The sequence below is a fragment of the Eublepharis macularius genome, chromosome 8, assembly GCF_028583425.1.
Source record: "Eublepharis macularius isolate TG4126 chromosome 8, MPM_Emac_v1.0, whole genome shotgun sequence".
NCBI lineage: Eukaryota > Metazoa > Chordata > Lepidosauria > Squamata > Eublepharidae > Eublepharis > Eublepharis macularius.
The window spans coordinates 124,406,126-124,423,242 of NC_072797.1; the positions used below are offsets into that span (position 1 = coordinate 124,406,126).

The 17,117-nt window shown below is 45.7% G+C and overlaps 1 protein-coding gene across 1 annotated transcript in view; it reads left to right on the plus strand.

The window, feature by feature from the left end:
- The first annotated feature begins 1,045 nt into the window (after positions 1 to 1,045).
- The window catches only part of PLPPR1 (phospholipid phosphatase related 1), a 178,574-nt gene continuing 162,502 nt past the window's right edge, over positions 1,046 to 17,117 (plus strand). The window contains exon 1 of the mRNA XM_054987153.1: positions 1,046 to 1,132. The gene's annotated coding sequence lies outside the window, so the exon portion shown is untranslated. The remainder of the gene's footprint in view (positions 1,133 to 17,117) is intronic.

The window sequence follows — 17,117 nt, forward strand, 5'->3', positions numbered from 1 at the left end:
CATGATGTCTCAGAAGTGACATCATCATGCAGCGCTGGGAGCACACGCTGTGTGTGTGTGCTGAGGGCTGGGCAAGGGTTGCACCTAGCTCTGGCAACCCTAGACCCACCCCTGGATTTCATTTTCAGAAGCAAACTGATCCCATTATCAGAATCTACTGATTGCATCTACTGCCCCCTCCCCTCTCCCCCTATATATCTGACCAGTTTCTTCTTACCTTCCATGCTTCTGACGAAGAGAACTGTGATTCTCGAACGCTGATACTACAGTAAAGTTGGTTCGTCTTAAAGGTGCTACTGGACTCTTTTCTATTTTGCTACTACAGACTAACATGGGTAACTCCTCTGGATCTATGAGAATGGGGGGGAAAGGGACCTTGGGTTAGAGCCAGTTTGGGTGCAGTAGTTAAAAGCGCAGGACTCTAATCTGGAGAGCCAGGTTGGATGCCCCATTCCTCTGGTTGAAACCAGTTGGGTGACCAGCTCTCTCAGCACCCCCCCCCCCCCTGCGTCTGCAGGGATAATTATAACACTGACTTTGAGCGTGGCGATAATCTGCCAGAAGAGCAGCATTGAAGCTGCTCTTTTATTATCATTTATTATTGTTATGGCTACCCTTCACCCCCGTAAGAAACAGGACGCGGGAGTGCGACGGAGCAGCGCGTCGCTCGGCCCGCGGCCGTCGAGGCAAGGCTGCCGGGCCGGGGGTGGCTGCGCAAAGCCCCCAGCCGAGACCCTCCCGCCCAGCCCAGCCGCGCCGCCGCGCCACGCCCCCTCCCCCGATAGGGCAGCTCGGCGCCTGCCGGCAGGACGCAGCAGCCCGGCGAAGCCGAGGGAGCCGGCGCCGCGTCCCCCTGCCCTGCGCCTGCGCGGACCCCCGCCTCGCCTCGCCTCGCCAAGCCCCTTCCCAGAGCCGCAGGCGCCCCGAGACCTCGCGGGCGAGCGAAGCGGGCGCAGGGGAGCGGGATCGCGGCCGCCGCTCGCCCGCCCGCGCTCGCCTCCCCTTCGCCTCCATCCCGCCCCGTTCGACGGAGCTCATCATGCGCTGGAGGGCGATGGGGGCTCCTGGCGGCAGCCCGAGTGGATGTTGCGACTCGTAGCTCGGGGAGGAAGGAGGCGGCAGCCCGCCGGGGGTGAGGCCAGGGGCTTTTTTCGGGGGGGGGGCTTTGCAATGCAGGGGAGATTGCGGGGAGGGGCTGCTTGTGCATTGGGGGGGGGTTAGTCCAAGGGAACTTTGCAGTGCTTCTCCTTTCGCGGGGGACCCCCGAGAGCCCCCCGCGGAGGCTGCCCAGGGCCGTGCGGGTGTGCGTCTTCCATGGCGCAGGGACCAGCTCGCCATGCGCCGCCTGTGGCGGGGGGGCTCTTTGGCACGAAGGGTGCGCGGCATAAAGGCAGCCCGCATTTGCGTGCCTTTTGGGGGCGAGGGCCGCGCTCCTCCGCGGGGGTTTTCCGCTTGCCTTCCTGCGCGGGCGGAGGTCGGCATTTGGGGGGGGGGCTTGCCTGCGATGTCTTTGTGTGCGCGCTCGGACCCCCTCGGATCTCCGCGCTTGCCGGGGCAGATCGTTTCCACCTCCACGGTCAAGCGGGCGAAGAGAAGGGAGCTGAGATGCGTCTGAAAACGAGAAACGCGGGGCAAGCGTGTCTGGAAGCAGAGGTGCGGAGAAATAAAGTTTGGCTGCGTTGGGATTTTTGGATGTGTCCGTGGCTGGGGCGCTTGAGCCCCGGTGGCCTTGGGAGTGGGTGTGTTGCTGGCTGTGGTTGGCAACATCCAGTGGTTTTCTGCCGGGTGGCGCGCATGTAGCTGCCAGGAGAGATTCAAGTTGATCTGTTGTCTCCGCCGTGTACTGCCAAGGGATCAAAAGTGACCCTGTGAGATACCCCTGCATGAGAAGGGCATGAGAAGAGGGGAGATTTCTCCATGCTCTGTCAGGCGGTTTTCACTAGGCATGTGCTACGGGCGGCCAAGGTGAAGTTCAGCGCATGGATGATCATTGGAAAGGAGCCACTGTGGTGTGGGTTGAAGATCTGGCAGTAAATATGAAAGAGAGCTTGGCTGGACAGCACTCAATGTCCTCTGCGTGTATCCAGCAGGTTTCCTAAGATTTCCCCCTCACTCTGTTGTATATGGGGGGGGGGGACGACACTGCACTGCTCATTGATTCTGTTCATGTTTCCATGGGAAAAAGAGCTCAGAAAGCGACTGGCATTTGTACGGGCACCTGAGAATCATTTCTGTAATGAGTAGTGTCACAGTTCAAAGCAGTCTGGAAGTCACAACCTCTGACCTACAAACTCTTTCTCTTAATTCATATGAATGAGAACCGGTTATGATTGCCCGGGTTGGAGAGAAAGGCATTCTCTTATTTGTTCATATGGGAACCGGGTCGGGAAGCCAAATCTTGACTATGTATATTCAGCTCTGGCTGAATATTTTATATTATTAGGTTACAATACAAAAATTTACAATACTTGTATGCAATACAATTATTTTCTATTATTAGGTTACAGTACAAAAATTTACAATTTACAGTAATTGTATACAATACAATTATTTTGTGTTATTAGATTACAATGAATATTCGCATTACATTACGGTTGCTATTTATTATTATCCTGTATTTGTCCACAGAGAGTTACAGCAGGATAAAAATTAGATTCTCTGTCTCTGGAAGTCCCTGACGTTCACTTCTCCGGAGCTGCTTAAATCAGGGCCTTTTCCTACATTACACAGTAGCAAACCACGGTTTGCCACGGGAAGCAAGGCAATAGGAAGTCAGTCCTAGCTTCCCTCCGTGTGTATCGGTGCATGACTCAAACACCTGCAAACACAAAAATTATCCTCCCAATGTTATTCACACTTTTATTTTTGTGTACACACTTAGAACATCTTAGGCTTCATGTGTCAAAATATAATGTGTGACTCAGCCCTTTAAATTTAATTACCATAAGCAGTAGTTGACAAATGGTGTTCATGTCTGGGCAGTGCCCAGATATGAAGTACGTTACTTCTGAAGGTTCAGGCAGAAATAGTTGGAGTCAGGGGAGTGTGCTTTGTACACCTACTTTCAAAGTGGGGCAGTCTTGGATATATATTTTTATCTAACACGAGGGAGGGCAAGTTAGGGTGAAAGGAGTGGTTCAGTTTTAATCCAACATAGAAGTTAAATGGTGAATACTGAAATTCACTGGAGGAGGAGGAGAATTGAGTGCTCCAGCCTGTAGTACGAGAGATTATCCCATATATGTTATCACAGTGGTTCTCTGTTAATGTTATCACAGTGATATATATCGCAGTGATTCTCCATTAATTTTAGAGTATAAGGGCCAAACTGCATTATGTTTTGTAGCGGGTGGTGTCCGGGTTCCCCCAGCCTGACTTTGACTCAGAGAGTCACGCGTCGATTGTGAGGGAACTTGTTTCTAAAGTTCCTTAATTCAGATTGGGGCCATGGTGCAGTTGGAGATGGGGTTTCAGCTTTCCCTCCTGCATAGTTTCCCTGACCCAAAACAGGGTCTTGGGTGCTTGGGAAACAAACAAGTCCCCTCACAACCGACCTGTGTCAAAGTTGTGTTGGGGAAACCTGGACACCACGTGTTACAAATCGTAATGCGTAGTTCAACTCTGTTTAACCCCTGAACTCTGGCAAGGAAGATGGGAAGATACTCTTTCCAATTACAAGGGTTTGGGATTGGGGTCATAAAAAGATGCTGAAGGGAATGTGGCTTGGAATGGTGAGCTCTAGATACTTTGGCTGTCTCTGGTTTTCTTTTTATATTTCCATGCCCATTCATGAAGTGAGAATACTCAGTCTCTTTGGCAGAGTTTTTCTCACCGGTGTTCCTTCCGTGCCTCAGGAATGGGTGAATTCCCCAAATCATGATCAGCTGGGTCCAATTTTAACTTAGGATGCCTGGGTCTGTGAGGTTCCACAGAAACCGCCTCAAACAGATCCATGCCCTTTTGGTTTGGCTTTACTGCAGTGTCATGATTAGATATGTTAGTAATAGTAACCTTCACCATCACTTGTGAATTCCTGCCTTTAAGTAGGTCAATAACCGGCAGGCAACCCTGGTTCTTCAGGATGGTCTAGAAGCACAGTTCCCCTTTTTGTTTCTGAGGCAGATGCATGTACTTGAAGGTGTTTCTCAGCCCCTGCAGGTATCACAATGGAGTCCTTCCCTACATACTGCAACATTCCCACAGGCTGTTCGGATTCTCCGTCACCTTGTATGAGCGTCAATAAGCTGCTGCACATAATGAGTGCGTTTTTAATGTATCCAGAAACTGATCCCCAGATTGCTGTCGACAGTAGTTTGCAAGCCGTCTGAAAAATGGGAATTAGTCCCAGTGATCACAGGAAAAGCTGGAAACCCTTTGAGGTCTGGACAAACCAATGCCATGGTATGGATTATCCCCTTAACTCCTACAGCTTCCTCAGGAAACTCCAACTGGGCGATTACATAGACCAGATGAGGATAATTTGTCTCACTCAGACCTCGTGTCCAGTCCTTCAAGAGGGTGGATCTGTGGCATCATTTTGTCATAGATTTGAAAATGATGGTAACCCAGACCCACTGTCAAGCACAGCCTTACATTTTTGGGCCTCTCGCTTCACCTGGATCTCTGTACGAAGTCCCTCTAGCCCGTTAGGGAGCCCTAGATAACACGTTTTAGTGCCGTCTTTCTTGTTCTTAATGTGAAAGCCATTCATCTTCTCAGACTTGGACGGCCCTTTCTCCAAGTCTATCTGTCATTTCCCTGATTCTCCCAAGTGCCACGAAGTCTTTGCATTAGTAATGAAGGGTTCTCCCCTACTTGGCACCGAAGAGATATATATGCCCGTCCATACCACACTTATATCAGAAAACAGATCTTCATCCTTCCTGTTCTTGTAGGCCTCCATGATGCTCCATCTTGGGCTGTTTTTTGAACCCGGGTTCTGTTAGCTGCTCCCACATCTTGAAGCACGTTATTGGCTCATTATAAGCAGAAGGAGATTCATTTGCATTGGTGATGTATGAAACTGTTGGGCCACTGATTTGGCCACTGATTTGATGGTTCTTTGATTTGGCCACTGATTTGATGTTTCTTTGAGCCTGTTTTCTAAAGGCATTCTTAGCCATCTCCTTCTCTTCCTCCTCTTGGATTTCTTTCATTAGTTGAGGAAAAGCTGGGGGATTCTCTTGCTGTTCTCTCAGACGGACCCTCAGACGCAGTTCATCATATATCCTCTATCCATCTGCCTAGGGGTCACCCCATCTTTTTGAATTACATTTTGCAAGGTTTTCTCCAGCCTCTGCAAATAGGAAGACAGTTTCTCCCCTTCCTTCTGCATTCAAAATCTGCAAAGAAGATCTTCGGCACTTTCCATGTTGCCAAAAGTATATTCCAAAGCATCTAAACACTCTGTATACTCTTCTGAGGGCTGCTGGTCATCAGGCTATGGGAGATATCTATTGCTGGCCCCCTCAAACTCTCAATAAGATGCCTCCTTTTCTCAGCCTCAGGCACTTTTCAATCCTGCATCATTGTTTTAACACGCTGGATCCATGCATCGTACTCTTCTTCACCAGTCCCAGGTGTTGGGCTGCCAGAAAAGAGCCTCAGCTTTCGGTAATGGGTGATTCTAGGACGAGCCTGCAAAGCTTTTCCTGGCATTTCCCCAATTGCCCTGGGAATAGGATGTAGTGGGAGTTGATATTTGTAAAACACTCTGCATCTCAGGAATAATCGTGCCCTCCTTTTCTAAAAACACTGAACGTTTTTTTTTTGATGAACTCTACATTTGGGGCGTGATATCTTAGAAATATCCATTCCCCAGATTTTGTAATAACAACAGCAACATTCGATTTATATACCGCCCTTCAGGACAACTTAATGCCCACTCAGAGTGCTATGCTATTATTATCCCCACAACAAAAAACTCTGTGAAGTGGGTGGGGCTGAGAGAGCTCCAGAGAGCTGTGACTAGCCCAAGGTCACCCAGCTGGCTTCAAGTGGAGGAGTGGGGAATCAAACCCGGCTCTCCAGATTAGAGTCCCGCACTCTTAACCACTACACCAAACTGGCTAGAATGCTTCCAGGTATCTGTAATTGTCCTACAGGTGTGTATAGCTTAACTAGGGAAGCATAAGAATTTGGATGGAAGACCACCATGGAAGTCTAGGGTTGCTTCGCAGAGGTAGGCAATGGCAAACCACCTCTGAATGTCTCTTGCCTTGAACTCTCTATGGGGTGACCATGAGTTGCGTGCAACTTGGTAGCACTTTCCACCACCGATAGGAAATATACTTTCCAGAATCTGAAATACTGCCTTTGCTCGAATGAAAGACCATCACACATAGATGTACAAAGAGTAATTCCTTTCTTGTAAATCTCCCATTGGGTTTAAGAGTGAAGGAGTATTTGGCTGGAGCTTCAAAAGGGTTAACATTGTTTCACAGAACTATATGTTTTGCATAGACTGCAACTATAAATGTGAACAATTTTCACCCACAACAGAGCCTCTGTGCAGTCATGTGTGGTGGTGGTGAGTGCCCTCAAGTCATAGCTGATGTATGGCGACCCCCGTTGGAATTTTATTGGCAAGGGACTAACAGACGTGGCTTGCCATTGCCTGCCTCTGCAACCCTGGACTTTGTTGGAAGTCTCCCATCCAATTACTAACCAAGGCCGACCCTGCTTAGCTTCTAAGATCAGACGAGAGCAGACTCACCCAGTCCATCCAGGTCAGGGCCTGAACATTAATGTAAGAAAGTGAAAAACCACCCTCTGCTGAGCTTAGTGCTCTTTTGAAACAACAGAGTCAGTCATTGGAATGAATGACCCATTCGTAATAAGCTGTTCTACTCTGTATATGATATTGGACAGCACTGTGGGTCCAACACTAGGTTGTAGTCTGAAATTCAGGTTGTCCAAAGCTCTGTCTAGAGATGGAAGACCCAGTCTGACTTCCACATCACCCACAGCTACATTTTTGTGTGTGGACAACACAATCCCAGGAGTGAATTATTGCAACAGTGCAATGTGTGTTGATGCAGCTTTAGAAAAATTCTGCCCCTCTTTTCAAAGGTAGTGACCAAGTAGAAAACTTATAGAATCCAAACTCCACTTCAGGGGTTCTGAGCCTAATTTGATATTGATAGACATCAGCGGAGCCCCATTCCTTCTTTGAGGAGTTGGTTGCTGTGTCTCTCCATCTGCAAGTTTGGAACCCCCCCCATGTGCATACTTTTGAGGGGCTCACTAGTTAATGCTCACCTCGAGCATTAATTAGTGCCAAGATGTTTGCCAAGAGGAAAAAAAAACACAGGCTCCCTCACACACGCTCACACAATGCTGCTGGCATCTGGATGTATTTCAAGAACTGCATTTCCTGCTGTCTGAAGTGGCAGTGACTATTAACTTTTTGGCGAGAGAAAGCAAGCAGAATTTTAGGGGGGTTTAATGGGACTTGCTTGATCCAGCGGTTTTTGGGTGTGGAAAAATGTGGCCATAGATAAAGAAGGAAACATAAAAACTTGGCAAGAAATCCAGGCCCATAGCAAAAATATTCCGTGGCTGACTTATCACCAAATACTATCAAGATTAAAAAAGGTAACAGCAGTCCTCTGTGCAAGCACCGAGTCATTACTGACCCATGGGGGGATGTCGCACCTGACGTTTTCTTGGCAGACTTTTTACGGGGTGGTTTGCCATTGCCTTCCCCAGTCGTCTACACTTTACTCCCAGGAAACTGGGTACTCATTTTACTGACCTCGGAAGGATGGAAGGCTGAGTCAACCTTGAGCCGGCTACCTGATCCCAGCTTCCGCCGGGATCGAACTCAGGTCGTGACTGAGCAGAGCTTGGGCTGCAGTACTATAGCTTACCACTCTGCGCAACGGGGCTCTGTACTATTAAGATTAAAGGATCAAATTATCAAAGGAGGTGGCAGGCTGAGAGAAAAAACAAAATATGAACTAGTAATATCTGGAGACTTGTCGCATCTCTTGGGGAAGATTTACAAAATATTACTGCAACAACACACAGAGACGGAACAAGTCAAAACTTGTATGATAAAATGGATGCAAAATTTCGGGGAATCAATTCCAATGGATTTATGGGAAAATTTATGGACTAAAGACATAAAATTTACAGGCTGCCAGGTACTGAGAGAAAACTGGTATAAAACGTTTTTTAGATGGTACGTTACTCCCAAAGATATTGCAGGGATTAGTAACAGTTACAGCGGACATTGCTGGAAGTGTCAGAATATGGATGCAACATTTTGCCATATGTGGTGGACTTGTAAGGAAGCACAAAAATATTGGATAAAAATACATGAAGCGATGCAAAAGAGCCTCAAACTCAGATTTGAATTAAATCCGAAAAGCATGCTCTTAAATATTTTACCAACAAATCGGAGAAAAGAACAAGGAGATCTCTTCCGTTATATGGTGACAGCAGCAAGAGTATTATTTGCAGGAAAATGAAAAACTGATGCTTGTCCTAGTCTCCCAGAGTGGGGAGAGAAGGTTCACGAATATGCTTCAGTGGCCAAACCGACTACCTACTTACAAAACAGGTTGATAACTGACTTCTGGAAAAAATGGATTTCTTTGATTATTTAGGTTAAACTAATTGATATAGTAGCTTAGAGGGAGAGAGAGAAGAAGGAGAAATGTCATGTAGCTAGGTTCAAGGAAGCTAAATACTTAATAATTACCTTTTTAGTTTAAAGAAACTTAAATGTTCTGCTTGTTTTATTTTTAAGATTTTTATATCTGCACTGTTTATATACTTATTGGTGGTATAAGATTATATAATTTTCAATTTACTGTCTAAATTTTGCATAACTTTTTTATTATGCACTTACTTTACTCTGTTTTTGTCTTACTTTTATTTCTTTAAATAAAATGTTTTTTTAAAAAAGAAAGAAAAATGTGGCCGTAACGATCACGTCTTCTTGTAATGAAGTGGCTTCCCCCATTGTGAAAGAAGTAAACTAGCAGGGCCGCCCTGTGCAGTTATGCATTTCTATGGCCATTGACCTAAGTGGGCTTGGAAGGGTGTAGCTCTGTTTAGGCTTGAATTTATGGGCTGCCCACAAACAAGGTAGTTGTTTCTGCACATTTGGGAGACTTCCTAGGTATGGAAGAAAGACAAGGAAGGAAATCAACTCAAATGGAAACAAAAAAGCACAAAAAGCCACAACGGTAACTGAGTATGCTCAAGGAGGCTCAGAGTACAGAGAGCAGATGGGAGTCGGTTAAAGGAAATGAAAAGGGAGGGAAAAACAAGCAAACCTGAAAGTTTATAGAATCTTGGGGGAGGTGGATATTTGGGAGATACCCTTTTCCCCTACCACAATTCTCTGCAGGCTCCCAGATTGCATGAGGGGGGCAAGAGAGGTGTAGTGTGTGTGGGGGGCAAGAGGGGCGGTCACCCAGGGTGCATAATTTTAGGGGGTGCCACACCGAGGAGAGCCTGTGTTCTGTGAATGCCTGCCACGGCTGGATCGCTGGGCGATGGGGAGGCTGGCTCGCCGGGTGCTGAGCTGGCCGTCTTGCAGCCGAGGAGTGTGCTGAGCTGGCAGCGGTGCTGTGGGTGGCTGCCACAGAGGGCTGCCTGGGGAGGCGAGCGGGGAATCGCGGTAGCACTCCCAAGGGGGTGGCTGTGCCCTGCATGATGATGCAGGTGCGCTCCTGGGGGGTGGTGCATAACTTTTAGGGGGCAAGGCGTGATGTCGAGGAGAGCCTGCACTCTGTCTGCACTGTGGGAGGCCACTCCATCTGAGGAGTGCACCGAGCTGGCGGTGGCGCTGCGAGCAGCTGCCACGGATGGCTGCCTGGTAAGGGGCGGGGAGGCTAGCAGGGAATCGCGGGAGCACTCCTGAGGGGGTGGCTGTGCCCTGCATGATGACATCACTTCCAGGAAGTGGCATCATCATGTGGTCCTGGAAGTGTGCGCCAGGGGCGCCACCTCCTGCCGGGAGTTGCTACGGGTGCTGCCAAGCCACGCTACGCCAATGCCAACTTGTACGTACTATGAGCACCATTGTGATTCTTGTCATGAACATCTGGATTATCTACTGCGCTTTTCTAAGACTGCATTCAAACATGTATAACCAACAGTTTAGGAAGGATATGTGCAAACCAGGCTCGTTGCAGGGCTCACATGTGTTCCTTGTTCCTCCCCCAGCTCTTCGTGCACCAAAAACTGTAGATGAATGCTAACTTTGTTTGCCTGTGATGTATGGATACAAACAAGAGTTAGTTTTCTCCCTAATAAATAGGACTCTTATGCCTGGCTTAAACCCTGGTTTAGGATCCTGATTAGTGAGTGGGAAACAATCTACAAACCAATTCTCGGCACACGTAAGGATGGGGAGGGGGAAGGACGAGGAATAAGGCACATGTGAGAGCTTGGCAACTAACAGGATTTCTGCACATTTTTCTTTAACTGTGGTTAAACGTGACGTCTGCATGCAGCCTAAATGTTATCTAATTATCTGGAGTTTCCTGGTGTGAAACTGTTGCTACTCTGCTCCCTTTACTGATTTTCATAAAAATTTAATTTCCTGCAGCTCAGAAGATAGCGGCTGTTGTCACAAAAATGGGACATGGCTATGTTGCAGGCTGGAGTGAAATGTGCAGTTATATTTATGGCCTGGTCATTGTACGGAGCAGGTTAACTGCTATGCAGTAGAAGCTATAAAAACCCTATGGAGATTGACACTCAGTGCACAGTTCAATGTTCCTGACAATCTCATTTTTTGAAAAAGCAAGTTTCTAGCCTTTAGCAAATCAAGTTTCTAGCTGAGCATGCATACCTAATTGGCATGATTTATTCAGGACCCAGAGTTTTGTGTCACATCGCATAGAGTACACACAGCTCCGGGTTTAGGGATAGGGTGTGAATAGGGGGACAGTAGTTGTGGCAGACTGTAGGGGTGTGGATTCCTTTGTGTATTCCCATCATTCCATGTAGCTGTTGACAGAGAGAAGATGTGGCTTGCATATCTAAGGCTGATTCCGCACATGTTGGATAATGCACTTTCAATGCGCTTTATCAGTCGTTTGAGGTGGATTTTTTGTTCCACACACAAAAAGATCAGTTCCAAATGATCTATAAAGAGGATTGGAAGTGCATGATCCAACATGTGTGGAATCACTCTAAGTTAGGGAGCCTCAGATATTAGCAGATAACAGGGGCACCCTATATGCAGTCAGGCACTCTTGTTTTTCTTGGACAACTCACTGATTGGTCCTGACAAGCCTGTTGGGAATCCACTTCCAAAGGATTGCTAAAGCCTGTTGGGAATCCACTTCCAAAGGATTGCTAAAGTGCATTGAAAGTGCATTATCCAACGAGTGTGGAAACAGCCTTTGGCACGTTAAGGCAGTGGAAATACAATAGGTCAGCAATTAACATTTTCTCAAAGTCCCACTCAAGTGAAATCTTGTTTCTTTCTGGTGTTCTTCATTCCCATTTTCCCTCAGGCTCTCAAGGAGCCATATATCATGGGCCATTTTGCTTCCAAAATGGAACGTATTTATTTATTCCATTTATATCCTGTCCTTCGACCATCGCTTAGGGCAGTATATATGGGTTTATTTCCCTCTGTTTTATATTCATGATAACTCTGCAAGGTAAATTAAATCTGCAGCACTCCATGGTGAAGTAGTCAGCACTCACAAAAGGAAACATTTCGTGCATGTTATTTGGTATGTCATAGTGAATTCCTTATATTAATTATACAAGAGATATCCATGGACTTACGCGCTCTCTTATAATGACTGAACAGATTAACAGCCTCTTTGAATAGTGGATTCTGGGTGTATTCAACGGTAAATCCTGAAGCTTTACTGCTGGAAACCAGAAGGCAGGTTTCGTTTTTTTCAGGGAATAGACTGGCCCACTGTGATCTAGTGAACTTTGCTTTGAATAAGATATTTGAATCCAGTTTTTCTCATCCAAGTCTAACACTCTGTCTGCTTTACCGTGCGACCACATTCCAGTTTTGCTGCCAGTGGTAGTAGGTGTACCCTTTAAATATATTAATTAATTAGAACCAGTATGAAGTATTTATTTATTTATTTATTTATTTATCACATTTATATGCCACCTGCCCACCCAAAATAAGGTCCCTGAGGTGATGAACAACAAATATTAAAACATTTTAAACATTCAAATTAGAGATGGGCATGAACCAGAAAAATCCGAACCGTGCGGTTCATGGTTCGTCGCATTTCACGAACCATGAACTTTCATGAACCTGCCCCAGTTCGTGAACTGGTTCGTTTGGTTCATGAAAACGTCACATCCAGGTCAGTAAATTGTCACTTCCGGGTCAGCAGAAGCTCACTTCTGGGCCAGCAGAAGGCCAGATATGACTGAGGTGCTGCTGGTCAGTGACAAAGCTGCTTGAGGACTGAAGAGTCAGCCTATCGTGGAGGGGTTGTGCTCCCACTTAAGGAAGAGGTTTGGCTTGGGGTTTCCATTAGATTCTTGCCTGCAGTTGGAGGCCCATGACATGTAGTGCCTTTGATCAGCTCTGGCTGGATCTCCAGCTGTAGCCTATTCCTTAAAAACCATGATCTAGCCACAGTGATCCATGCTCTGATCACATCCAGGTTAGATTACTGTAATGTACCTTACATGTACCCTTGAAAATGGTCGAGAAAGTTCAGTTCGTCCAAAATGCAGGAGCCAGGTTATTTTCAGGGGTGGGATACATGGATAGTATCATCTCAAGTACAGAAACATCTGCATTGGCTGCACGTTTGTTTCCAGGCAGGGTGGATTTGATTTAAATCAAAACGATTTAAATCATGATTTAAATCACGATTTAAATCACTAGTCAGTAAGACTAGATTTAAATCATGGTTTTCTACATAAAGGCATTCTTTTCTACATAAAGACTCCAAGCACTTAGCTTCTTGTGGAGATCTAGTCCACTCTCAACAATTTTCTGTTCATTGAATTTTTTTGAAACTTACCACTTAAAAGGTAAGGAGTTGGTTCTGTGTACAAAAAATTGAAAAGGAACAATGGGATTAAAGTCTTTTTCTCAGCTGCGTATGTTTATTTTATAACCTTTTTGCTGTGAAGAGATGTGATTTCTGCAGACACAAATTCATAGTTTTGAGAACTGTAAAACCAAGCATCAGTGATAATATCTTCTAGATAAAAAAATTGCCCAATAATCTTACAGAAACCTCTGGAAGAGCATGACATTGTGCATGGATTAATGGAATTTGTTTACCAAAAAAATTAAACATTGCATGAATATACAGCTTCATACTTCATAATTAAAAAAATAATCCTTATTTCATGATGATAACCTTTGGACTATAATGTATCTTAAATAGAAAATGATCTTTAGATAGATTTTTCTTCAAAAAACATTTTATTAAAAAATCCAATTTAATTAAAAAAAAATCTGATTTAAATTTTAAAAATTCAGTTTTTAAGTTTTTTAAAAAGATCATTGATTTTTATCCACCCTGTTTCTGGGCACAGCTCAAAGTGCTAGTTCTTACCTTTAAACCCCGAAATGACTTGGGGCCAAGGTACCTGATGCACTGCCTCCTACCATATTGTCCAATCCACCAGTTAATATTTGCCTCATCACTTTCCATCAAATTGGACAGGAAGGATTTGGTCTGTTAAAAGACATTCCTCAGCTCTTATACATGCAAAGCAAGTGTGCGGATTTCATATGAGATCAGCACCCCAGGGGGTAGGGAAATTGCTGTACTTAGAAAGCTAGCCTACAGACTGACTTCCTGATATGCTATTTTTCTCTGCACGAGAAATACCCCCTTTTTTGTGGCAAAATATTTACTCTCTTTACGTGCAGTGTGACTGGTAGTCCAGAAAAGTGGCACCTCTCGATTCTGCAGCATGAGTATTGTCAAATATAGAGCAATTTCTCTTCGCTTTCTTTAAAGATTTTGACTGTTCCTTAATTAGGACAAAAGGGACATGCTGTCTTAGAAGTTCAGCTTCCCACTCCCTACAGGCTTGCCCCAGCTGACCTGAGAATCGTAGGAGACTTCCCAACAGGATTTGAGAAGGCTGCCAAAGGCTCCTTAGGGCTGGACTTAGTCTTTTAAAAAACTGAATAGGTTTTTTTAGCATTTCCCCTGAGCCCATAAGATTGATAGGCTGCCTTTTTTCCCCTTCAAAGTAAAATTCAGTTTGTTTTATTATGTATCAAGTAAGACTCCTGGATGGACGAGACCATTTCCCTCCTACCTCTTTCCCTTCTTAGAGAAGCAGTGGGCTGGGAGAGCACAGACCAGATGGTTAATTGCTGGCAAGCTGCATATTTCAGAAAGACGTTAGGAAAAAGAAATACAATAAATTAGAGCCCCTCCTGTACATGTAAAATCATGTTTAATCAAGTAGACCTCACTCATTGGATTAAAACAGAGATCATGTTTGGCTAAGTTGTTTTGGAGCATCTTGAAGTGAAACACAACTGTGTTTATGACTTTTATCTACTGATGTAACTCCATCTAGTATCTAGTTATTTCTGTGCCTGAGGCAAAGTCAGGATTTTTCCCATCCTGAAACCAGCTCCAGGCTGAGTTAAGAATATACAAGGGCACAAACAGCATTACGAACAGAAAAAACCAACGAACAGCCCAATCTGCTGTTCTCGAACAAGCTGTTCGTGAGGCCCCATCCTTAAACGAACAGGTGGTTGTTGCAAGCCTTGTTTGTTGCCTTCAGCAGCCATTCGGCAAGCCAGACAGTCTGGCACCTGCTGCAGTCAATCCTCTTGGCAACTGGAGGCTGGGAGGGACTGAACTCTGTCTGAACTCCTTCTGGCTTTCCTGCTGGCTTTAACTCTTCAAAGTACTTTCAGCAGAGAGTCCCGTTTTGCCACTTTGAATAGAAAGTGACAGCCAATGGGGAGACCCATGGATCATGCCTTTCCCGGGGTGCAATCTCTCTGAAACTTGAGGGGTCTTCAGAGGACAGCGAGGATTATGTCCCCTGCAAATTTGGTGGGTATTGGACATTGGGAAGGTCATTTTTGTAACCCCTCAAGCTAGCTGTCAGCAGACACTGCTGTTTTTGCCGAGACAGGGCCCTTTAAACTATCAGCTGGCAGGCGGCAGGGGGGAATCCCCCCTGCCGCCTGCCAGCTGATAGTTTAAAGGGATCTTTGAAGGGCCAGGTAAGTGGGTTTGAGGGGAGGGGAGGCTAAGTGGGGGTGGGTTGGGGGTGAGGGTGGTTCTGCCCCCCACAAACAATGAACAATGAACATGTCCGGGAACAGTTCATTTTTGTCCATGTTCATTGTTGGTTGTTCATGAATGGCACTGAACGACGAACAGGGTGTTCGGGGGGGGGGTCCGTTCGTGTCCATGTCAAGTTAAGAATACTCAGAAAATTAACAAGATGCCCTTCAGGGGATTCCCTGCAGAATTTTATGCGGAGTTTAAGTTATGCCTCTTGCTTCATTCTCTGATCAGTTTAGCTTTTTTTTGCTCCAACGTGAAAGTCTCACAAATGTACCATGATGTCAAGATCACAGCTATTCTACACAAGCCAAGAAACCTAAATACTGCCATGAACTGATACCACTGTTCAATCAAGATTCAAAAAATCTTCACTACCCCTCTTAATAAACACTATGGTTGGTCCTTTCTGCCCATTGCAAGTGTTATTCCTGTGGCTTCATAACACTTTGAACATCCATCACAGGAAAAGGTAGATAAATGATCTGTGGTCACTTTGGCCCTTCATGTTGAAAAAGCCGTTGACTATGCAGAGTGGTGGAATGAACTTTTGCTCCAGCTTGTGCAAAATTATTGCTGCTCATGTGGAGCGTTTCCCATGCATGAACCTGTACCCACACCTCCCAGTTCTGAGTGCTGACCGCAGCCACTCCTGAAGCCAGGCAGGCAGAATGTGGTTGGAGCTATTTATGAGATTGAAAACTCTCCCCTTTCTCAAAGGCTAGGCTTTCCAGTCTTCAGTTCATTTCTGGGGTGTATTCACACACAAGACATGAATTCCAGACTTCAGTTTAGTAAAAGATAAGTTTATTAATTAAGGGGTTTCTCCACAAAGCATGAAGCACTCTTACTCAGGCAACAGACAATAACATAAGAAATCCTTACTATTACTAAATACTAAAATCTGTCTATCTAAAACTTAAGAGTTAAGCTACCTAAGCATCTCTAAGTGGTTTCCATTGTTGCATATCTGACCCATCCATCACAAAGTGAGCCATCTCTTTTGCTCTTGGTCGATTCAGCATAAGGGCATGCTAAGTATAATAAAATGACATGCAGCTTAGAGTTTCCATCTTATGAATGAATGAATGAACTGAACAGCCCTCTTTTCAGTCCTCAGTGAATCATCCGGCAACACAGGATCCAATCAGGACTAAGCTACTAATTGGCATTACAGCTGTGTGTATACTAGGGGGTCAGGCCCAGAGCCCTCTTGAGAACAGTCTCTCCAAGGGCGAATCATGAGGGAACTTAGAAACGGTTCCACAGGCATTTCCAATCAGGTCTGGCAAACACATTCCTGCGCTAGGTCACAAACCTTACAACCCTTATGATCTGAACCTAAGTTTAGCCATTTTCTCTAAAGATCTAATCTCAGGCTAGCAACTTCCATACATCCCATAAATAACACTGTCTTGCACCTCCTCCATTAACACCAAGGAACCCAGCAATGCTACTTGCTGTCTTAGCTACCTGGTCCACGATAGTCCAAGGGATAGCACCCAAGGGTGTTATCCCTTGGGGTTTCCCTTTGGATTTTCCAAGGGTGTTATCCCTTGGGATGCATCAGGGCTTTTTTCTGGGAAAAGAGGTGGCAGAACTCACTGGATACCATACATGTGTGCACTCCCAGGACTGTGCAGCCACCCCTGGGAGTGCTCCTGCAAGGGGAGGAGTTTAAATTGCCCTCTGCGGCGGCAATTTTAACTCCCCCCTTGCTCCAGCTGACTATCGCCAAATTTTAAAGTTTAATTTTAAAGTTTAAATTGCCCTCTGCACCGCTTGCAAGTGGTGTGGAGGGCAATCTAAACTCCCCCCTGCTGGAGCAAGGGGAGGGATTTTAAAGTTTAATGGTCACTGGCCATGTGACCATTTTCT